Source organism: Hippocampus zosterae, chromosome 2 (assembly GCF_025434085.1).
Source record: "Hippocampus zosterae strain Florida chromosome 2, ASM2543408v3, whole genome shotgun sequence".
Lineage (NCBI taxonomy): Eukaryota > Metazoa > Chordata > Actinopteri > Syngnathiformes > Syngnathidae > Hippocampus > Hippocampus zosterae.
The window spans coordinates 29,847,743-29,872,894 of NC_067452.1; the positions used below are offsets into that span (position 1 = coordinate 29,847,743).

At 41.4% G+C, this 25,152-nt stretch overlaps 1 protein-coding gene and 2 long non-coding RNA genes across 6 annotated transcripts in view; 2 read left to right on the forward strand and 1 right to left on the reverse strand.

The window, feature by feature from the left end:
- Positions 1 to 311: 311 nt before the first annotated feature.
- The window catches only part of plagl2 (pleiomorphic adenoma gene-like 2), a 39,043-nt gene continuing 14,202 nt past the window's right edge, over positions 312 to 25,152 (forward strand). The window contains exon 1 of one of the 2 annotated variants that reach the window (XM_052059477.1): positions 312 to 597. The gene's annotated coding sequence lies outside the window, so the exon portion shown is untranslated. Of the gene's footprint in view, positions 598 to 5,116; positions 5,192 to 25,152 lie in introns of those variants that run through there. The other variant, XM_052059478.1, reaches the window with a different exon arrangement.
- The window catches only part of LOC127596749 (uncharacterized), a 32,636-nt gene continuing 8,753 nt past the window's right edge, over positions 1,270 to 25,152 (reverse strand). The window contains exons 4-5 of one of the 3 annotated variants that reach the window (XR_007961531.1): positions 4,780 to 5,004; positions 1,270 to 3,359 (exon numbers count right to left, since the gene is read on the reverse strand). This is a non-coding gene — a long non-coding RNA (uncharacterized LOC127596749). Of the gene's footprint in view, positions 3,360 to 4,779; positions 5,005 to 11,476; positions 11,911 to 25,152 lie in introns of those variants that run through there. The other 2 variants (XR_007961532.1, XR_007961533.1) reach the window with 2 other exon arrangements.
- LOC127596759 (uncharacterized) overlaps positions 12,728 to 25,152 on the forward strand; it is a 202,889-nt gene continuing 190,464 nt past the window's right edge. The window contains exon 1 of the long non-coding RNA XR_007961549.1: positions 12,728 to 12,949. This is a non-coding gene — a long non-coding RNA (uncharacterized LOC127596759). The remainder of the gene's footprint in view (positions 12,950 to 25,152) is intronic.

The window sequence follows — 25,152 nt, forward strand, 5'->3', positions numbered from 1 at the left end:
AATAACTTGAGATACTGGGCATGCTTGTCATTGGCCGGTGATGATTGTATCATGGCTAAAGGATCGGAATATTTGGAATATTTCAAAACACGTTCGTGTGGATTGGCTGAGGTCTGAAGTCAAGTGATTTCTCAAATGAATTTTAATTTTGTGTTGAGTTTTAACGCTGCCGATTTATTACAAATATATTGTTTGAAATAGAATACGGTGACGATGTGCAGGTGTTTTAGCTAACAAGATCGTACGCGAGCGTGTCTGCCGGTGGGTGTTAAAAAAGCAACACAGTAATCTATCCCCGAGTGTAAAAAAAGTTTGTGAAAGTGGCCTGACGTCACACTCCCACAATGCTTACCGCCCCCTAACTCGGTTGCAGCCTGAGGAGAGCCACACACACTCACTCCCAGGCCCCGAATATCTATATTATTGGTAGGGGGCGAAGTCGTTTAAAATTATTTTATAAACAAGTAAAGAAGACATCGAAGAGAGAGAGCGTGGAGTTGGCAGCGTGGGTCTCTCCCATGGTGGCTTTCTACTCGGGATGGACGTTAACCCGGGCTCCAAGTGAAAGTTGACTAATGCAGTGCTGGAAACTTTTTGGTGGGTAAACTGCCTCTTTTTTCCCCCTTTACCCCTCCTTCGCGTATTGTGTTTGCACGTTGTTGTCCTTGTGCGTGTTTGGGAAACCTTTTACGCAACCTTTGACGGCGTCCAGCTGACGTGCACTTCGACTTGCGCGACGATTGCCTTGTTATGAATGTGTTGGTATTACCAAATAAGCGCCATTGGCCTTTGCGTCATTTGTGGCGTATTTGTGTGTGTGCGTGTAAGTGTGTGTGTGTGTGTGTGTGTGTGTGTGACTAGACATTTAACAACAGCGCTAAAGTTGCTAAAAAGTGATCGCGACAAGTTTGGGGCACGTTGGTAGAGCCCTTTTATTATTGTTATTTTACGTCAAGTTGTTGAGTTTCAGGCCATTTTGGGAATATAAGGTCCCTCCGTGTATTTTCGAGATTTTGGGAGGGTGTAAAAGTATGTTAAAAGTGGATTTTAATTGAGGCTCGTTGGTAGCAGTTTATTAAAGTGTGGGATTTATTTTGTGGTGATGGTGCGTTCACTTGTCACGTTGCTCATTAAGCTTGGAAAGATATGTGGACCACACGTATGTAGCTGTCCTCCTCGTGGCTTGTGTCATGTTTGTGGCTCCTCGGATGTTTTTGTTCCCTTGGCCTGCGCGTGCACGAGCGTGTGCGCGACTGTGTTTTTTTCCCCCCTTGGAAGTAGAACAAGTGGAGGGTGTCTTAACAGTGCAGTAGTCATTTGCAGTATTATTGTATCAGTTCTACATGTATATTTTTGTAGCTGCAACTACATATTTACATACATACTGAGATGTTGCTTATAATATGGGTAGTTACACGTTTATGCAACCACTTAAATCAATGTTAGCTTTTCATTTTACTTTATTTATTTATTTTTAACAAAGTATTCCCAAAGGTTGAACACAGTCTGTTCCAGGGCATTGGTTGACCACAATTTGATCATATTTGGAAATGTTTTTTATATTTTGTATTCATGTCTAATCTATCACTGTGGATATGGAGATATTCTGTCCATTCATATGACAATTATTGATGCGATAAAATAAAATTTGTTTATGTTACTTGGGATTTTAGGAGTAATGACAATATATTTAAGTTATGCAACATGTAATTATGTATTTCACAACTGTACAGTAAATCCCAGCTTGTTCGCGATTACTCATAAATTCCCCTATTTGAAATTTTATTTCTGTGGAACCTATCCCAACTCTTTGCTGAAAAACTCACTTATTCGTAGTTTTTGTGCTCTTTCTGAAACGCCAAAGAGGTCACGAGATGGCGTCATCGTCCCTGGTGAAAGCAAAGTAGGAATTGGTTTCAAAGAAGTAGAAGACAGTAAATCCCCTCATCACAAAAGATAAGAATAAGAAAAAAAATATACCGTATTATAATATATTGAGAAAGTAAGATCAATGAATAACAAACCCACTAACACAACAACGTGTCCTCACGCCAGCGACGATGACGTTGATGAAGCTGCCGTAATTCAGTACATTGCCATTTCAATGATGAAATGCTCAGAGCTAAACAAACTTGATCATCATGTGTTGAAAATGTCTCTTAAGCATATAGTATGACATTGCCTTAACCATTAACATGTACTCGGGCCTTTTACATTGTTTTTTTGTTTTGTTTTGAACATGCCTGCTGGCTGTCTGCTTTTCTTCTTTTTTTATACCTGGGTGACTCAATTAATGCTGTTTTGGAACTTGGGTGCACAACAAATGTCTGGACACCACTCTGCTATCATTACATTATAGCACGGGAAACGCTGAAGTGACCAGGAAGGTGAGCAGCGCGCTGGTGGTCCACTGACAGAACACAACTGTCAATCGGGGGCTGGCAAAAAGACATTCTTATTGGTTGAAACAGTACATTTGGATATTCTTTTCATGACACATGTGATTTAAACTAAAAATGATGATGCAAAATGATGAAAATGCAAAATTAACACTTACAAAAAAAGAGGAGAAAAAAAGTGAAATACCGGGACCACATACCCTCAATATGAAGGGAGATTTACTGTCGAACAGATCATCTCATCTGTTAAGATCTTTGGGTGAGGAGCTCAGGTTAGTCTGGGTTGTTATTGGAAATTCCAGAGAGTCTTTGAATGTGCTCTCTCTTTTTGCTCTTGAAAAGTACACTCTGAACAAACGACAAAGGTCTCATTTTTGTTTGACAACTGTTTTTTTTTCAAGGTTGCAAAGGCAAATATATGTGCAATCCAGTGCCTCTTTTTTAATCAAATATTAAGCCTTTCATTTTTTAAGGGTAAGAATAATTTTGAAATGGAATTCAAGTGTTTTGGGATCATTTTAATGTGAGTAATGTTTTACATTGTAGTCAGGGGTTGGGGGTGATCAATTCCTCACATTTTCGTCACTGTTGGCAATATTGGGCCCCTTTTTCCCCCTAAAGAGAGGATATTTACCATTTTGCAAATGCAGTCATAGATGGCCATCATATGTATGCGCGTATGCGCGCACACTTGCTCTGGACTGTCGACAGAATGTGCAACTTGTAGTTCTTTCCATAAATATGCCCAATCTCCTGATGTCAAGGTTAAAACAGAGCCATCTAATCTGCGAGCAATTCAAAGCAAGCTGCATGACTGCGTAGATCATTAGTTGATGGCATCCAAAGGAAAACGATAAAACTTCCTAAAAATGTTAACATGGTATGCTTTAACAGTACGTGGAGGAGCACAAAGATGAGGGGCGTTAGAGTTGCTCTAACGCGCTCCTCTCACGTTGAGGCCTGCAATGACAAAATAAGGAAATGGAAGTGAGTTATTATTACAAGACAGTGCCTTGGTCGTTGTTACTCCACAAGGGTTGCTGCAGATTCTCAAAACGTCGTCACCGGCAGTGAAGCCATTAATCTAAAAACAAGGTCTTAATTGGCATGAAAAGGTCTTAAATTGAGATTTCAAAAGTCTCAAAGAATGTCAAGACATTATTGTACATAGTAGGACTGAACAAGTTTGAAGAATGACCAAATTGCAATTTTTATTCCACGTTTGTGATGTCATATTATTTATATGATATATTATATTTTTTAACAAGTGCAAGGAATAAATTAATCTGTATTACTATTAGGGCTGCGCACAAAGGGTTGGTGACTCAAATTGCGATGTAAATTGGCATTTAGAAATGAACGCCAAATGAGAATTTTCAGATCCGAGTCAGAACGGGTCATTGCATATTACGCCTTTATTGTCACAGAGGAATGTTTGACTGGCACCCAAGTCTCGATGTAATCTATGGACGCAGGGAAAGCACTGCGTTCAAACACAACCCCCTGAAGCGTTCGAATATGGAAATGGGAATAACTGGCAGGCAAATGAGCATAAAATCCAACTGTTAAGCAGTCAGTAAAGACCAGTTTGACAGTGTATCAACAACTTTGTTGTTCGAAAGGAAGCATTCTTTTTTTTTTCTGAAATTGCGGCCTTTTGCGATTACTCTACTACACTCTGATTTCAAGTTCAATTCTATTCGTTGTTTAGCCATAGCAAATAATTTCAAACTCTGAAGTAAATTAACATTCTTAAAAAAAGAAAGAAAAAAAAACCCGAATGACTCTTGTGGTAACATAACACAATCGCGACGGTGTCACAAATTAGTAATGTGATTTGAGTTGGGACTCAAGCGCAATTATATATCATTTATGGACTCCAGAAATTTGGGACAGCACAAGACAGTCAGTCTTAAATCGTATTTCAAATGGAATTAAAACGAACTAAATAAATAAATATTTAACGGAACTTTTAATTTGACGCGGTTTATCTATTCATTTTTACTGACGAGCTTCAAGCCGTCAATAGACTTACCCATAGTCTCATCACCTCTGACGAATGAAATTACCGAATATGTCACGCTTGGACCAAGTGTGCCCTCAAACTGAGTAATAATTTACCCTTTGCCGTTAGAAATAAACGCCAAATGAGAAATTTGGTTGGTACCCTCCCCTTTTTTCCATTTCCTTTTTTTCATATAATAAACACAAATTTGACTAGCTTAGCAACGAATGGTAACCTGTGTTTACTGTTTCGGACAAATATGAAAGCATCTATTGTAAGTTGCATTTAATTAAGTTGCATCCTGCGCTAGTCCGCCTCGTGTGGTCGGAGGCGGAACTTTGCAAACTCGTGACGCGGGCGTTTTTGAGATCTCACTCGTGTTTATGGATGGTGCGCGGCACATTTGCTAATGTGTTTGCGTGTTTGTGTGTGAGCTAAAGCTGCTTTTGAGATGGAGGGAGGTCTTTCGTCTTTGAAAAATCCCCCACAATTCCTTGCTGTCACTGGGGGCAGTGGTGGTGGCTGCTGGTGGAAGAGGCAACAGCAGGCTGATTTCCATGAGAAAAGAGCATCGGTTGGGTTAATGGAATGGACAGCCCTCTGTGGGGACAAATGGCAGTTAATAACAGCGAAGAATCGGAAAAGCTGCAATCCCTTTTCTTTGCACTGCTTCACCTTCTGTGAGCCGGGATGGGCTAGGAAAGAAGGGGTGGGGGTGGCGGGGGTGGGGTGTGGGGGGGAGCGGAGCAGAAGAGATGGCCAAGGGAAGAAAGGACAACGGGTTCATGTGAGAATCTGTTTTGTTTTTTTCTTCACTAAAAGGCTGCAAGAGGATTGTTGGTGTTTGTTGTCTTCTCACGACGGCGACACACACGGGAAGTTTATGAAGAAGTGAAATGGAATATGCAGCGAGAAGCAGCGATTGCATCCCAGAATGAGTTTGTCGACTCGTGCTGTGAACATATTTGGTTTAAGTGTTTACACGCGTGTATTCTGTGTCATGGGACAGTCAAGAATTGTAAGCCATGTTTGACCTTCTCTCGGGAGGTTATGTTTGTGGCTGCTTCTTTATTTTCTTAGCGGCATCGCAATAAAGCTACGTCCCTTATTTTTGTTGAACTATGTGCATTGCTGGAGGGCACTCTGGCCGTTTACAGTTTGTTTGCTGATCCAAATTAGGATTGTTCAATTTAGCCAGAGACTAATATTGAGTGGCTAATGTTCACTTTTTTTTCCCTTTGTTTTTTTTTTTCACACTTGTCATTGTGCTCTTTTCATTCCAGATTCCGTTTTTTAAAATCTCAACTCAACTGTACATGTATTTATAGAGCACTTTCAAACAGCCATCGCTGCATACCAAGTGCAGTACATGGAGCAACTAATCTAAACTAAAATCTATGTTCAGCCATTTGTTTCAGCTGCTTTTTTAAAAAGTGCTCTACAAATAAAATTGAATTATTTAGAGTTAAATATCCACCACTTTTTCACCTGCTAGCCTGAGGGATTTATGAAATTACTAAGTTTGAAATATGCGTTTGCTACATGTCTATTAAATACTGTGCAACTCCAATGATAGATGACAAGCTAAAGTGCCTTACAATTTTTGCCTTTGGAAGTGACATATTGTGTTACTTCTTGGCGTTTGATATATTTTGTTCAGCTCAAACTTCATCTATAAGATATCGCCACCCGATTAGATTCATGGCTTATACCATTTTAGCTCAGGGCCTAATGGAGGAAAATCTATTCCTAAATGGTCCGGATCGGTAAAATCATGATATATAAAACTAAATAACAATTGCCGTCAAAATGACACAGATTTTCGCTATTTGCGGGCTATGTTTGTGGCTGCTATTCCTAACGATTATCGGAGATCACCTGTAAGACATATTGTAATACATGTGTCCAAAGCTGTAAAAAAGTACATTTTAAAAAAAGAAATACAAGACTGAGCTGAACATCTTGTACAGGCCCAAAATGGGACGATCACAGGCTGCGCTGAGCAGCGATGAACCGAAATGCTTATGCTAACTGGAACACTAGCTACATCCTTAGTTAAACAGATCATTCAGTTCTGCCTACCCCTGAAATGAAATTATTCATTTATATATTGTAAGAAATATTTTGTTTAGTTTTTCTGAAAAAAAAAAAAAAAAAAACAGTGGTCATCATTTTAGGAAACTTATGGCTGATGGCTGCTAAACAATAGACCCCTATACACAACCATGTCAGGGTGGTCATTTTAGAATGCTGTTTGATTTTCATCCATTTGCACAGGAGGAAGAGGACATTTATGTCATTTTGTGCCGCTGTGGGACGTAACCTAGCTGATTCCCGATCAATCGAAGTTGCTCCCCTCATTCTGTTTAATATCAGCCCAGGTGAGGCGCACACAAACTTGAACATTGTGCTAGCAGATATTGACTCCGTGGGGTCTGTGCATGAGATTGGGGCGGGCAAAATGCATTTGTACAGGTAAACTGCAAGATCTTCCATTGCGGATGATGTAGTCGCATGTGGGCAACTTCTTGAGTGTGTCTATCCATCCGTGTCTTATCTTGCACCTCACAGAATTTTCATTGGATTGTTTAAAACTAATTTTTTAAAGTTTTACATTCTAGAAGTGGTCTAGAAGTATTTTTCATACAGACATTTGAGCAATTATTTGAAAAAGGGGGAAAACCCCATCTTGTGGCCAGTCCATAAGGGGCGAGTGTAATTTTCTCACTGCATTTTTTCTGCCACTTCTCTCTGTCCTTTCCTACACGCAGCAGAGCCCCTCTGTCTGAAGTTGCCAAGGAGACGGCATAGTGGGTGTTACTGGCATATTTGGACGCACAAATAATCAAATGCACATTGGCCACAAAAACTCTAGCAACAAGTACCGCTCGTTATGTCAATCAGTGTTGCGACTCTGATCAATTATGTAACAGTTAACGTTTGCCAGCTCAAATTGATTTCAGTTGTGAAGCTTGTAATTAATCGTGGTGACTATGTTGAGAAGTGGAGTCGTTTTCTCAAAGAAAGGCAACTATTTGGTTACTCAATAATACAAAATCCTTCACAACAACACAGATTTGTTTTTCTTTTTTTGGTGCAGCCTGCATTCTGCCGTACCCTGCAGTATGCCAGTCAGAAATAGTATGAGGATGTTAGATGCTTGAAGCGCATACTGCCACTTTTTCTTTGTGGCTCTATTTCTAGGAAGATCTTGGCAGCTGTGGCTTTTCAGAACGTACATCCATCCATCAAGCGCCACCTTTGCTTTACCCCAATCTACATATTCCGGATGTTCACTCATTGTCCGGGCCAATATGGCTGGCATTGAAGGGTTGGGGAGCAAACCACTCCCTCCAACATGCTTTCTTTTTAAGGAACTGACCTGCAGTATTTGAGAATCTGATGATGACTATCTCCCTTCTATTGTCACACAATCTAGTATGATAACCATAGTTCCATAGGACTACACACACACACGCACACACACTCGCACACTTAATCCCTTGATGACGGATTCCCTCTAAATTTCGTAGTGAGATAGCGATTGAGCCTGGGAGCAACCCATACATTTATTTCAAATTCAAATTTCGTCTTGCATAAAGGTGCAATTGATTGATTTTTCATTGAGGGTTTTTTGAGTCCCTGTGGGTTAAATGTAACAGCTCGCCTCAGAATTATCTTGTGTCTGTTTTCATGAACCAGATAGTGAGCAAGCCCAATTTTGTTATGACCAGTCATTCAAGCAGGCAGGATAAAAGTGTTTTTGCCGATGATTATTACATTTAAACAATGCGCTACTCTTGTTTGTCTATACCAGTAAATTAACCTGTCAAAGATGTACTTCTGAGTGACCCAATTTTGGAGTTTAAACAAAATGTTTTTAGGATTTATGAACTGGTACATGGCCATTTTTTTTGTTTTATGTTGCCAGCCAAAATTTCAGGAAGCGTATCTGAAGCTTTCAGGAAGCAAGCTTCAGATACGCCATCACTCAATTAAAGAACAAGGCACAATTAAGGTACTTTAATGCCCTCACATGTGGGCACTCACTTTGCCTGATGTCTGTTTATGACAAAACAAAATGTTTGAATTGATGCTTGAATTAGATATTTTCGAATGAAATTATCCTCAACTCTCGAGTCATTCTTGTATTTCCCATGGGAAACTTTCCATTTGGACCATTCCCACATTTCTAAGGTTTAAATTACAATGTAAATTGACCAACAAACAGGAAAATAACCACCCCCTTTGCCAGGGGCCATGTTGGGAAAAAAAAGCACCTTGACAAAAGTCATAGCTCCACTAATGACCCAAAGTCATCAACATCTTTTAGTCCATTTCCACATCGTTGAAGTCAATCCATCCAGTCCTTCTGTTTTTGGTCCTTCATGCATCCCTCTCTTCCGAGGCTAAGTTTACACCCCCGAGGCCACTTCCGCCAGGCTGTCTGCAGCACATTTATTAATAGGCCGCCTGCTCTAAGTGCAGCGCTACTTTAGGACCTAAAATTTAAAGAGGTTAGGACAGACTTAAACTCAGACTTAACGTAGGCAATGGAGAAAGATCTCTCAGTGTGAGTCACTTTCACTGTAGTGAAAGCCACCCAAAGTATGTCGATCATGGCATGAAATTCATCAAATAGGCCCTTCACACCTAACTGTCAAGGTCCTTTTAAAAATTATATTATTATATATTTTTTTAATTACCAATGACATTATTCTGTGAGAAAAGTACCAACACATAAATGGGCAATTTCCTGGTTTCTGAGGTAGCAGAGGCAGGACGGCCTGTATGAAAGGGAATAGCGTAAAGTCGGATTTCGATATGCAGCTCTTTATTTGCCTAAAATATCTGCAAGTATTTACTTGAAGCTATTTTCAGAGGAGGCACGTGGACTATTCATGTGGTCCTTTGAGCCTACCTGGCGCCCGTAAGCACCATGTTGGTGTTGGGTGTGAACCTTCACACCTTGGTTCAACCGCAGGAGCCTTTAACATAATTTACAAAATATGTATGAACTAACTGCGATTGGCTGGCAACCAGTTCAGGGTGTACCCAGCCTATTGCCCAAAGACAGCTGGGATAGGCCCCATGACGCCCCGAGACCCTTGTGAGGAGAAGCGGATCAGAAAATGGAGGGATGGATGGATGGATGGATTAAAGCAGTTTGGCAGAACAGTGACCTGGAAAAAAAAGATAAATTCAAGCAGATTTATGAAAAACACTCAAAAAAATCATACATCGATACAATTAGACATCGATCCATTCATATAGCGGCGGACCGGTAGTCCAGTGGATAGCACTTCGGCTTCATAGTGCAGAGGTAAAAAAGGTTTGATTCCAGCTCCGGCCTCCCTGTGTTCTCCCCGGGCCTGCGTGGGTTTTCTCCGGGTGCTCCGGTTTCCTCCCACATTCCAAAAACATGCATGGCAGGCTGATTGAAAACTCTAAATTGTCCCGAGGTGTGAGTGTGAGCGCGGATGGTTGTTCATCTCTGTGTGCCCTGTGATTGGCTGGCAACTGGTTCAGGATGTCCCCCGCCTACTGCCCGAAGATGGAAGGGATAGGGTCCGGCACCCCCCGCGGCCCTAGTGAGGATTAAGCGGTTCGGAAAATGAATGGATGGATGGATTATCTTGAACAGAGTCGCGTGGAGTTGCTGGAGCCTGTCGCCGCTAACTTTGGGCGGAAGGCAGACTACAACCTGAACTGGTCACCAGTCAGTCACAGGCCACATATAAGGGGTGTTCACACGGCACACATTTGCTCCGGCGCTGCGCCGATGTATTTTGTTGCGATATATTTTGCACCGCAGCAAATTGTGTGGAGCGTTCACACGTACAAAGCCGCTGAGCGTGACAGCATCGGCGCAGCGTCGGTGCAGCCCCACTTGCGTTCACACGGCAGTTTCTGCAGCGGAGCAAAACGACAGAAAACAAATGAGCTGTCGTGTTGAAAAATCAAGAGAGGAAATCACAAAATAAATTATATGGGGGGCGGGGGGTTGTGAACAAACAAAAAAGGAACAAACAACTCCGAGACAGCCCAGTCTCCTACAAAAAGAAAGATGTTACCAGCCAAGTCTTGTGTCGTTATTAAACAAACACATTACGGAAGTCTGACAGAGCACAAAAGCAACGCATTCTCGCCACACGTACTCTTCACAAACAGTTGCGTTCACACGTGCAAATTTACATCGGTGCTGCTTCGCAAACGAGCATTTGCTCCGGAGCAAATTTTTAAACCACCTCCCTGAGGTGGATCAAATTTGGTCCGGTGTAAGCCTTTTTCCGGGGCTACGCCGGAGCTAATTGGCACATGTGAACGCTCTACTGTGGCAGCCCCGGCGCAGCACACGACCAAATCTTGCCGTGTGAACACCCCTATAGAGACAAATCACCATTCACACCCACATGCACACCGTCACTAAGTGGAAACTGATCCGACGCTGCCCGCACACAAGTCCGGCGAGTCTCCCACTTCATCATCAACGACTACAATTACACAGTAATCCATAATCTTAACCATAGAAATACCCAATTTAAATGTGTATCTGTGTAGGCATTTATGACAATTCATGTGCTCAAAGGTCTTGAAAATAAAATAATTGTAATTCATTTTAATTTTTCATTTTTGTCATTCCAAATGTTGATATTATATTCCACGAAACATTTCCTCACTTGATCTGTGTTTTTTTTGTTGTTGCTTTTATAATTATAGATAATATGTCACGGTATGCGGCCCGGTAGTCCAGTGGTTAGCACGTCGGCTTCACAGTGCAGAGGTACCGGGTTCGATTCCACCTCCGGCCTCCCTGTGTGGAGTTTGCATGTTCTCCCCGGGCCTACGTGGGTTTTCCCCGGATGCTCCGGTTTCCTCCCACACTCCAAAAACATGCGTGGCAGGCTGATTGAACACTCTAAAATTGTCCCTAGGTGTGAGTGTGAGCGTGGATGTTTGTTCGTCTCTGTGTGCCCTGTGATTGGCTGGCAACCGATTCCCGGAGATAGCTGGGATAGGCTCCAGCACCCCCCGCGACCCTAGTGAGGATCAAGCGGTTCGGAAGATAAATACAATGAATGAATGAATGAATGTCACTTAGCTCCAAGTGCAAAAAAAAAAAAAGCACAAGAGACTAACTTCCAGACAGCACTTTGGCAAGTAAAAGCCATACTGAGCAATACTATCATACCATTGCATGCACCTTGTCCTGGTTACAGTGTACATGACTGAATTGGATCAATACATGGCTATAAATTGACTTTATTGGCCTCTTTCAATGAAGTTTATTGACTTAAGCTTTATTAGTACAACTATCAGGAGGGGAGGTTGTGTTTACAACTGCATTAGGAATTTTTACAACACGCAAATCATTACAAAGAAGTGTTTCGATTTTGAATGTGGTGTATTACTCAGTTTGAGAGCCAATGTTGATCCAAATTGGAACTGTTTAGCCTTGGTGGACATCTGAATATGCCCACCTTGGTCCTTCCTCATGTTGTGTTGCTGAAAAAACAGAATTAAAAAAAAAATTGTGTATTTGTCTTTGTCTAATTTATTAGAACACATCAGGATCAAGCGATACTTATTTTATGATTAACCATCTTATTTTATTAATTTACTTAAATCACCAAACATGTATGGATAGCATACAAAATCACTTTAAACATTTGAATTTATATATAGATTTGATAAATCCCAATAAAAACAACAACAACAAGGAAACAAACAACAATGACATGGCTCAGCAAAAAGTGACAAAATGGCTAAAAAAAAGGGGGTTTTGTTGCTCACTCATGTTCCACAAACACAATATTAATCAGATTGCCGCGTTTAGACTAGTGGAGGCGCATAGAAAATATTATTGCAAGTACTGTATTTTCACCCTGACAATCTGGGATTTTATATCTGTTTGCTTCCAACAGGCAATTTCACAGTTGAATGCTTAAAGTTTGCGAAAAGAAAATATGTACTCAAATTTGACATCCAAGGAACCTGTACCTAAAAGTATGTGAAAATCTGTGTTTGGCGGCCTAGTGAGTGCTTGATGTTGGTGCACGTGTAGGACTCAAACATCTGGACTTTGAAGATTCTTTTTTATGGTTTTAAGATGTGATTCAGCACCCAGTTATGTGGATGCCCGCTACTGTAGCGGAGATGCCGAGTTATGATTCAGCTAAATTGGAATGAAAGTTGATACATGAAAGTTGATACATAGATGGATTAACACATGACTCACACCCACCCACACACACACACACACACACACACACACACCCAAACATTCACGCACATAGTTGGGTCCATAAGAGCAAGAGCAAGCTGTGTAAAAATAGGCGGCCCGGTAGTCCAGTGGTTAGCACGTCGGCTTCACAGTGCAGAGGTACCGGGTTCGATTCCAGCTCCGGCCTCCCTGTGTGGAGTTTGCATGTTCTCCCCGGGCCTGCGTGGGTTTTCTCCGGGTGCTCCGGTTTCCTCCCACATTCCAAAAACATGCGTGGCAGGCTGATTGAACACTCTAAATTGTCCCTAGGTGTGAGTGTGAGTGCGAATGGTTGTTTGTTTCTGTGTGCCCTGCGATTGGCTGGCAACCGATTCAGGGTGTCCCCCGCCTACTGCCCGGAGACGGCTGGGATGGGCTCCGGCACCCCCGCGACCCTAGTGAGGATCAAGCGGTACGGAAGATGAATGAATGAATGAATGAATGTGTAAAAATATGAGGGGAGCGGAATGTTGCCTCCATGTCTGATACCACATCCCTTCTTCCTTCCTCGGAAGTGATTTTTTTATGAACGTCTTGGCCACCCCGCCCTGCTCACCATCCTGCACTTCATTAAAAAAAACGTCTTGTATATGTATTTGTAGGCTATTTCTAAACCCTATGGTGTCACAACATCCTGAGAGCCATTGGACATATTTCTTCATGAAGCAACTTAACAATTTAATAAATTTTACTTTTTACTTATCCTAGCCAAAATCAACTCAAAAGTGAAAAGAGCCAAAAATAGGAAGTGTTACGTTTCCATTAGCTAACAAGCAATTACATCCAACCGTTAAATGAGATCCTCATGGCACCATCTTTAGTGCTTCTGGCAAATTGTCATGCTATGTTATCACATGTGTGCTAATGTTACTGTTAACAGTTGTGCTCACTGCGTTGGTCAGATTTACTGTTCTAATACTTCAAATAGCGGCCGCGGCGCTGTTGTTGCTTGTGTCGCGATTGGCAACAGATGTAAAAGTGAAAATGAGGGCATTTAACCAAGCTCTGATGGATTCTCCTCCATGGACATTTAGGGGAGCCCAAAAAGTTCAAAATGAAGTTTGAAGTGATGGAATTGGAACTGGAAATGGAAGAGACAAACATATTACTGAGAAGAGAAATCTATCGTGCTGATCTTGTTTCACTGCACACTCGAGTGGATGGAAATTGGATGCATCATTGGATGCTTTTCCGCGAGAGGCCAGCACGGATTGTCACCATGCGCTTAAATCACACAGATGCTCGGATTTGTAAAGTTGAAAGAAGTTTTGTCACTGGTAATATGACATGACTCCTGATGAGTGGCTTCAAGTCAGTCCATAGATCAGTTTGAAACTCCATGACCGCATTTCCCGATCAACACAATGTCCTGGAGATTTCTGTTTCTGGGATTTCAGATATGTTTTCACAAATGGAAAAGATCAGTTGTACCTGTCACCTCTCATTTTGTTTGTGCCTCGTCCTGGCCGCAGTAAACCGCAGTCATGACGCACAGCGCTGACTTTCAGTCGCGGTATTCAGAAACGCAAAATCCGCTGCCATAATTCGTCTCGGGTTTGGTGAATCACATTGCGCGTGTTAAATTTAGCTTCTTCAATCTGCACGTCCCGTTATTCTGCATGTTTGGATTAAACCTGTTTCTTGGCATGCAAAAGATGATTTTAAGCATGATATAAAATATTTGCAATAGAGTAATTGTGTATCGCATGGCACATCGTCAAAAAACCATCCACACTCACATCAACACTCATGGAGAATACTCAACAGAAAACCTCCACGGGGGAGAACGAGCGACATTCAACCCAATAACCTCTTGACTATGTTGGGACAAATATAAAAATCAGTTTCAACTGTCAAATGATTGTGTTTGAGCAAGCGGGAGGTTTTATGATGGCGTTTTCTTTCAAGGCTATTGCCATGCATTTTCATTGGAACGCAAACTGGATGTATCAAGATTTATTCTAAGAAAGGCTAAGCTGCCGATGATTTTATGTGATGATAGTGGTTCAGTTAATGGATGGATGGACTAATTCAATTTAAAAAATGTAATGTATATATTTCAGAAAATCTTTTTTTGATGTGTGAAATCTGAATAAAAGATTACTTGATGAAAAACAGAACCACTTTATAGCTCTGGATATCCTATACAGTTGTTTTGCAGGATGATGTTGCATGAGGCTAGCGAGCCTGCATCACAGTCAAATATTGGCTCAGGCCTGTCTGTGTACATGTTCTTGTCATGCTTGCATGCGTTTTCTCCTTGTACTTCAGCTTCCTCCCACATTAAAAGTATTAGTTTCATTGACGTGTGAAATTATTGTGAATGGTTGCCTGTCCATGTGTGGCCTGAAATTGACTGGTAACCATCCCAGGCTGTACCCAGCTGCTTGCTCGCAAATCTGAAAAGGATAAAGAGCTTAAAAAAATATATTTATTTTTCTGGGAACAAATGTTTAAGCCTTGGTGGAGGTCAGCTCAGATATGTGAACACATTTGAACCGGTCTGGTTCAGATTCTCACAATCGACACCGTACTCAGTAGTACCGATTTAAATTTTCTGTACTTTTATTCTGTTATTGGTTGTAACATATGTTCAATATGTAAGATTTGAGGAGTAACGAAATTAATTTAAAACAAATGAGCCAGAGTATGGAGTAAAAATAAAGTTCTAACATTTTACTTTTCATAAAGTATAAACAAATTTGTCTTACAAAATGACATAAGTATTGTTCTTCCACCGTGATTCAATTTGGATGTCGTGATTACCGGTAATCATACAATTTCATTGGACCCCTGTGTACTACTCATTCATTTTATTGGTCGACTGTTGCCGGGTAACACATTTTTCCCCCGCTATGGCAAAAAGAGTGGAAGTTGTGATTAGTCATACAATCTCATTTTATTGGTGCATGTTTTTCCCGCGATGGAAATTGTATTTTATTTTTTTAAGCCGCTTCATATTACACGCCACAGTGTTGAAAGTGTGGGGAAAAAGTAGCGGCTTGTAATCCGGAATTTACGGTATATTGAATTGTATTGGTGTGTTTGCAGTGCTGCGTTCAAGTACGGCATGGAAAACCAAAAACTTTTTTGCCTCTTGCACATTCCTAACTTAGAAAGCTGCGCTTTGGAATCCAAACATGGCACTGTTTGATTTCGCGTGAATTAGAGCTCAGTAGTGCCGATCCAAATGGGTCCATACTAAAAGAAGTACCATTTTCGGTACGCATCCCGAGTTGTTCGTTATTTGTTTCTCTGAGGTGTCTGTGGACCTGGCTCATGTTGTGATCACTTTTGCCTCGTTTCTCAAGCATATTTCTGTATCTCATTACTTCCTTCGAGAGGGCTCCTCTGTGCCATTCTTCTTCCCCAGCTTTAATTTGTTCCCCCCAACCCTCCCCTTTCCCTTCCACTACCCCATAGCGATGACCAAATTTAACCCTTCACCCACACATTCCACTGGCTTCATAAACACACGTGGTACCAAACGTGTCCAGGACCTCCTCCTCCTCTCTCCCACTCATCCCTCACATCTCTGCATCCATTCTCTCCTCTTCTGCCTCCCTCACTCCATGCTCCGCCAACAACAAGTTGAAGAAGCGAAAGTGGGCCGACAACGGCGAGTCCCCTTCGCGGCGTCCCCTCCGAGGCCAGTGTAAAGTTTTCAGTTTGATTGAAGGCCTCTTTTCTGTGGTGTGCGTTGTGAAAGCTGTCCTAATTGAATGATAAAGTGGCCCGAGATGGAGTGCAGTGAATAGGCAACAATGGCCTGCCTGTGTGTGGTAGAGGGATTCTGGTTAACATGCAGCCTTTGCCTCTCAGCTCCGAGAGGGGGCCTATTATAACGCTCTCTGCTGGACTCGGTCACGTGACACCCTCTCCCTCAACATCCACTCTCTGAACCAGCCCTCCACCCCCACCCCAGCCCCACTCCCCTCTCCCAAAGCCCAATGCGAGCTGGGCCAATCCTGTCACATTACAGGCTCACTCGGCGCTCTGCTCGGGTTGGCTGGCTTGTTCCGTTCTGCCAGCAAGCATCTTTCGGCATCGGCTATTGGACCGTGCATTTGTTTGTGGGCCTGGACATGCCTATTAAAACAAAGTGTGTGTGTGAGATGACAGATACATGAGAGAAACAAATGTTGAGATCCATCACCTTTTCCATCAACTATTTTTGAAATACATTTTCCCCATATGAAAAAATGGAAATCATGTATTTACAAAATTAACCAGGCATGCTAGGTCAAAACAACACTTTTGTTGACATACAGAATGCTTCAATGGCTTGTGTGACGAACATTGCTGACAACCATCCACCCCCACACCCACACCTAGGGACAATTTAGAGCGTCCAATCAGCTTGGAATGCGGGAGGAAAACGGAGCACCCGGAGAAAACCCACGCAGGCCCGGGGAGAACATGCAGTAAAATGTTCATATTTTGTCTATAATTCATTTGTTAACATAATTACTTTTCATGTATATTTATCTCAGGCCATCATATTCATCCACCACATCACAAGGGAACTGTCAGGTATGCAAAGATTTGACTAGACTGCACAATGATATACACACAGCTACTATGAAATACAGATTTCCACTTTTAATGTGAAAGATGCAGCGCCGAATTGTCACAAAATACACTTTGAAGAAAGCATAGACCGGGAAGTGGGTCGGCCATGTCTTGGCTAAGTACACGTGGAGGAAGGTCAGAGTGCTGTTTTGGCTCGGTGTCTCAACAATTTACGGGCGCGGACTACGTTCGCACCGCCGTCTTTGCCCGCTGGGAATCACAAAGGGTTGAGACAAAGTACATCCTCACTCAGACAGTTAAGCTCATCTTCCACTTTTTGGTCATTAAAAATACTCGGCACGGCGTTTGTTTTTAATGTCACCTGCATGCTGGGTGCGACCACAATGGCGCAAATGGCCGTTTCTAACTGCCCGTCGTTTCCGAAGATACCAAAAGAAAGAAAACTGCGACCATGTGCTCAGTTAGACTGCACTTTGCTAACTAACTTGCGTTGGGATGGGCACGAATAGGGCCGAAAGTCCTGCCTTAATACCTATGACAACTCCGCATTTCTTTGTGTCTGGATCACTTCAGTTCACTGTGACCATGATAAACTGGTAGGTAGGTAAACTTTCGTTGTTGTCACTGCCCATCTGAAAAGGTTCCGCAAACTCAACTCAGCTCAACTCAACTGTATTTATAGAGCACTTTCACACAGCCAGCCATCGCTGCACACAAAGTGCTGTACATGGAGCAATTAACATATACAACAAACAGTAAAACAAATCACTAACAAAGACGGTAGAAAGCACCGAACAGCAAAACCAAGAACAAATCGAAGTCATGCTGAGTCAAATGCCAAAGAATACAAGTGAGTTTTGATGCGGGTTTTGAGTTTGCGGAACCTTTTCAACTGATCTTAGGGAGCTCATACTGTTTAGCGAAACGACAGCAGGAGACGTTGGATAAGAGTTGTCGGTCGTGTCAGTACTGGGTGAAATGAATCCGATTAATTGGGCCGCATCACAATTGTATGTCCCATCACCTATCAGTTGACATTTACGTACACAAATAACCATGTGTTTGACAACTGAACTTAAAAGCTGAGTGACTAAAAGCAAGGCTACAATCAGCCAATCAATGTATTTCATATATATATATATATGTATACATATATATATGATATGTACAACAAGAGGATATTGGCCGTCTAATTTTTGGTTGCATGGCTCGCAGCACACAGGAGGGCGTTGAGATTTTGAGGAAAACCGTGGACGGATGCTGGACAATCTGTAAGCCATTTGACTGTCCATCTTGAAACCTAAAGCTTTCCTGAGAGACTCGCACAGCGCCTTGCACCCCTACCCCCACTCACCCCCCACACTCACACATTGAAGTGTTGACGAGGGACTGAAGTGGAAGACCACCCTTTGGAATCCTCGTCATTCAATAAGTGATTTTTAATTTTTGGGAAGGGGTGGTGCTGGTAATGTTGTCTTATAGAATTGAGATGGAAAGTGCTATGTTAATGAGTAACTACGGCAGTTTCTTGTTTATTTGTTTTTTTGTTTGTTTTTTGTTTTATGTACTTCGGCATAATTTGACATGAAACATTTTTAATGTCTGCATCACGTCCATCCCAAAATAACATCATCATCCTTACGTCTCACTTTGATCATATCTGCCAACACGTTTAACACTTTGGGTTTCTGAAGTTTAAGTGTTGGATTTGCAGCATAATCAGTATTCTATATTTGGCGCTGGAAAAAGCCCAATAACTATAAATGTGTTAAGAGCGACGTGTGACAAATGTTTTTACTTTTTTTTTCTGTGATGCTCTTATGTCAGGCTTTACTGTTCTGGTTATATCAGAGAATACTGCATTACAATGGCATTCCTTTTCTGCAAGACAGACTTTTTGGGATCGATAAAACGCGTCTGGGCCGTGGTGTAAAAAATGGTTTGTGCATGTGTTGTTGAACTTTTTTTTGACTCCTGCCTTCTTGGTTTCAACATACCTTCAAGCGAGACTCTCAGTCCCTGTTTGCAATAATTGGGAAGTGGAGCGCCAATGATTGGTGACAAAGTTACTATTGTGTGTCCATGATAATTACCTCCTGAGTTCTTGTTTGCAGTGACCTTATTTTGTGTCAAATGTTGAATTGAATGAATTATGACTTGAGTCAAAGGTAATCTTCAATTCAATTGAATTAGTGGGAAAAAGTACAAATGGAAAATAAGCATATAAATAAAAATCTATCAATTGCAATCTATTGTGGCATTGATGTCATGGGAAAAGAGATCAATGTGCTCAAGTTTAGTGACGCTTAAGTTCGGTTGGGGTGACGATAGTAAAATTGGAACAGGCAGCACACTGGAGTAATTGTTAGCACGTCTGCTTGACACTTGAGAGGATCTGAGCTACAATCTTGGCTGAGATATTCTTGTCACATCCCTGCTTGCATGGGCTTTCTCCAAGTCTTGCGGCTTCCTCCCACAATATAAAAAAATATGCCTTTCGGGTTAATCGAAGACTCTAAATTGTCCACAGTTATGAATGTGAGTGCTCATGGTTGTTTGTTTCTATTGGTTTTTTTTTGTGTCCAAGGCGTACCTCTCCTCCCGCACAAAGTCAAAGATAGACTTGAGCTCACCCACAACATGAATGAGGACATGCGCTATAGAAAATTGATGGATGATATTATACTTCAATTGATTTCACATGGACGGCATGGTATGTTCTCCCCTTGCTTGCGTGAGTTTTTTCTCCGTGTACTCCGGTTTCCTCTCACATTCCACAAACATGCATGGCAGGTTAATGAAACACTTTAAATTGCCCCGAGGTGTGAGTGTGATTCCGAATGGTTGTTCATCTATATGTGTGCCTTTTTGACTGGCAACCAATTCAGGGTGCACCCCTCCTAGTGCCCGAAGACAGCTGCGATAGGGTCCAGCACGCCCGCGACTCTTGTGTGGATAAGCGGATTAAAAAATGAATGGATGATTTCAAATGACACTAACTAGTGATGTAAATGCATAACATTCGTAAATTTACCATCTTGGATTTGTACGGATAGACCTCAAGGGACTTTGCAGTATCCTTCTGTCTGTATCTCCAATATACCCTCAGTGTTCCTAATCTGCTGTTACCATTATGAGATCAACCACATTTATTGATTTATGTATGTATGTATGTATGTATGTATCCATAAATGCCAATGATACAATCTTTACTTGTTGATAATGTTTTTGTTCAGTGTATTGACAGTTGTAAGTTCCTTTTCAGGCACATGACGCTTGCCTGTACTGCCATGTTGAGATTCTTGCGCTCCAATTTTCTAGTCCAGTCTAACCTGCCGATTGCAATTTTGGTCTGTCGCGAACTGTAATTGAAAGCACATGCAAACAATTTTGGAGCTTTGATGGAAACCCCCCACTCCTTCAACTTGCAACAAAGTGCAGCATTTACAAAGGTACAGCTATGGATTCCTAACTTGCTGACTGTTTGATAAAAGACGACCCATATGTGAAAAGTCGAAACATTTCAATGACACTCGCTAGGGGCAGCCATCTCAAACAAATTGGAGCTAGCTACAAAATTAACTACACAAAACCATTTTGAACTCAACTTTGGTCCATTTTTTACATCGCATTTTGGAGCACTTGTCAGTAGGTCTCAAAGTAGAAGTTTTTGAAAAAGAGGATGTCAGCGCCAACAGCGGCAAAGAACGTTGCAAATCGATGTGAAGCGTGGAGTGAAAGCAACAACTCATCAGAATTGTAGATAATACATTTGATAGACCTTCTCCATCAAAGTACAAATATCCTATTGCAATCAGTGGAGACACTTAAGCAACATACCTCAACGTGTGCTCAGTGTTTCTTTTCAATGCACCGTTGCCAACGACTAACCTTCTGTCAAGTCTGCATGAATACCGGTAACTTTTGACGGCCTTTGTAGGCCTTGAAAAAATATCACACAAAATCAATCAAAGGAATGTTTTGGCCACAATTGTAAGTGAAATTAATTGTCCCTACACTATCACAAAAAAAAGGTGCAAAATTTGTACCTTTAAAGTGGCTCCAGTGGCTTGCAATGAGGCAGTACCCTCAAGAGTACACTTGCTGTACCCTTTAACCAGTGTGCATATTCGGACTGTTACGATTTGTACCCTTTGTGGGCAAATATCTACCATGGAAGGAATATATATATTAAATCTCTTTGAAAGACAACTCTGCCAGCACACCCAAGAAGGCGAAGGATCAACTTTGTATGTACTGAGACGTGCACAGGAAGTAGCAGGAAGGCTTTTTCCAACCCAACCGTTGGTATATTATTGTTCGTGCTCAATCTTCGAGCCACTTTCCCGTAGGCTGGGCCTTACATTACATTACCAAATACAACTTTTTTCTATTCGAGGCATTCTGTTCTCGTGCCCTGGTATCATATGCACGTTAAATTGGTTCGTCGACGGCATGCTGCACCTTGTTTGGCGTGAGAAGGCCTTTAGAAGGCCGCGATGACAAAATCATTTGAATGTATGATTGCTCTGTTATATTATCACATGTTTTAAAATGCTTACTGGTAATCATTTTGAAATCCGAGGTTGAGGAAACAAATTGTTGAACCACTGTTTTCATTCATTTGTTTTTAAAAGTGGTTTGGTTAAAAAAAAATGTTTGCAATATGAACATTGGAGGACCTGGTTATTTTTTAGGAGAGGTCATAAAAATGTAATGTCTGTTGTGCTCCTTATCATGAGACAATGACTAAATATTGATTTTTATGCCATTCAATAATGCATTTTATAAGTTTGCAATAAAACCCTGCCAACAAATTTAGAACACGGTTTATGACTTACAATATGCTGATAGTTCAAGTGATCATATTCCTTTTAGGACACGCGCATTGTGGATTTCTTGTCTGACTGTTCCGTATATAATGCAAGGTGGTCAAGTGCCTGCTCGTCTTCCTCCTTCGTTACAAACCTCCAATTCACAGTACGTGATTACGCCCCAATGAAAGAACAAGGAATGCAGCCTTCCTATTGCCCAATTTTTTTAAAGGCCCGTTTTATAGCCAACAACATTGTTTCACGAGTGGTTTGTGTTTTAGACAGGTGAGCAGGCAATTAGTTAAATGTTTGGGGTTTTTTTGGGGGGTGTGGTTATGATTGACAGAAACTCTTCAATGTCTTAACAAAGAGGTTGTTGATCAACCACAGCTTGTCTTTTCATGGTTTGAGAATACGCTTCGGTACATTATTTAAAAAAAAGTATGAATGCCGTTATCATCGACCTGTTAATGTCGACTCAAATTTTTAAAAAACAAAAATTGAAATCATGCGTCCCTTAGCACACACACGTGGATACTCTTTGAAAAGACCCAATGAATGATTTCGTACCTGAGTTAGTAGGAAAGTAAATTTTGAATAAGAGAGCAAAAGAATATGAAAGAGGGCTGCGCGAATGTATTGCAACCTGTTCATTTGTGTCAAGCAAAGCGACTTGAACAATGCCTGTTGTTTTAAGCGACGCTGACGTTGCCAAACTTGGAGATTGTTTGTTGCTGACCCCATGTGAAACACACACACACACACACACACACACACAGCAAGCAGCTCGCCAAAACAAAAGTCAGTTGCAGCCGCTCGATGCAACATGTCACATGCCCACACACTCAATTTTTACACATGTGATCAGGCACTACAGTACATTTTTAAAATGCTGGCTACCGCACCCATTTTTTTTCAGGCTGAACTATTATGGGAAATGATGTCATTGAGATTATTTTCCTCAAAATTACGATTGTGATTTGATGGACATTTTTTCCTTTTCTCAAGTATTTTTTAATAATTAATAAAACATAAACAATATCAGATATATGATGCATGACAGAATATTGAGGTAAAGGCAAATGAAGCATTCATTAATATGAGTGAGTAAGATCACACATGTTCACAGGTAGGAAAAGTAGGATAACGCCGATTCATATCTTTGTATTTCAAAAATGAATAAGCGGCAGACCTACACCTCAGTGTCTCATCATTAAAAAAAAAAATCTGTCTCATGATTGGAAGCACGGGGTCAAATTTATCCTCTCTTCATGTTTGACCGCCTGACAACTTTGCACGGATTTGTTTTGATTTGTCATGGCTCAAGTAGCCGCACGCTCTCGTCTTCGTGTGTGCGCTTTAACTTTGCAGACCCATAAATCAAAGTCAATCCTTATAACTTCGGCAGCGGCACACATCCGACAGACATCAGACACCTTCACACACACACACACGCGCGCGCAGTTTGACACACGACGGCAGCCGAAAGATCACAAAATACACAACACACGTCCACGGTGAGGGTGTCTCGCAAGACAGAAAGCTTACTGAAAGCTGGCGCGACAGCGTAAACTTTGCCTTCTGTGAACCCCATTTTCCTCTCTTCCCTCCGTTTCGCTCTCAATAAAGGACTGACTATTTAAACCTTTACATAATTCAACTGCAGTTAATTTTTCTCCTCTCTGTATTTATTCAAAGATATTTCCTGGCACACAGTGTAATGTGACTTTTTTGTGTGCATGAATATTGCCAGAGCTTGGAGTGGATGTTTCACTTCAATCCCATGCCTGTTATTGTAATTTGAATGGTCAAAGTCACCTAATGCAATAGCTGGTTGACCACTGAACAAACCCGATGACATTTTTAAAGCATAAAATGAATTGTTTGATTAATTCTAGGACTAGCTGGATGTATTATGTGATTATATATTCGTATGCTGTATGTTTTGCTAGTTGCATAAAAAGGTTTTACAAAGGATTATATTGTGTACTAAGATGTGGTTTTAAATTCTTAAAAATGCCGTGCTTTTGATTGGCACTCAGAGCGGTGGTTCCTAACCAATCACTCAAAGGAGTGCGTATCCAACTCTGTACGAACAGCTGAGTCATATGCAGTAGTTCTGTCATTGTGGAAAATCTTAGAAGTATGTTACACAAGCATTGATGAAGTATTGGCAACAGAATGGGAGAGAATCGGAGCAACGCGCTAAATTGATTCAAGTTTTTGTTATTACTGATTATTACTGAACTCACACATTAAAAAAAAACATGTTATTCCATCCATCCATTTTCTTATCCGTTTATCCTCACGAGGGTCGCTGGCATGCTGGAGCCAATCCCAGCTGTCTTCGAGCAGTAGTTGGGGGACACCCAAACTGGTTGCCAGCCACTCGCAGGGTACACAGAGACAAACAACCATTCGCGCTCACAATCACACTTTGGGACAATTTAGAGTCTTTCATTAACCGTTCACGCATGTTTTTGGAATGTGGGAGGAAACCGGAGTACCTGGAGAAAACTCACACAGGCACGGGGAGTACATGCAAACGCCACACAGGAAGTGCCGGAGCCAGAATCGAACCCTGCACCTCTGCACTGTGAGGTAGACGTGTTAACCAGTCAACCACCGTGCCACCCCGCCATGTTTTTTATTTGATTGACTGTGCGTAATAACCAGAAAATGGACATAACTCAAAATTATGTTTTCACATTTTACATCCAAAATAATGTTTTCTCAAATGACACAAAAAATAGTTGGATTTGTTACCATTGCTGTCCGCGTAGCAGCATGCGACATGCCACTAAAAATAATTCTTTTCAATTGAACGACTGCGTTTGCCAGAATTCAATTTAACACTGAATGATGTTTACTTTCATTGACAATGAATTCATATATTGAATTTGAATCTGTAAATTGTAAGCAAAACAAGAATCACATCAGACAGTTGGAGTGCCCTGTATTTTTACCGACGGCTATTCGTTTGTAAAAAGGTGACTCCACACACTGCGTGTGATTTAAATATTAAAGGGCCAGTAAGACGGGCAGCAGCGGTGAAAGTGTGCATGTTTGCACTTTTTTGCTCTTCACATGACAAGAAGGGGTTGGGGGGGCGGTGGTGCTGGAGGGTCGTGCGACTGG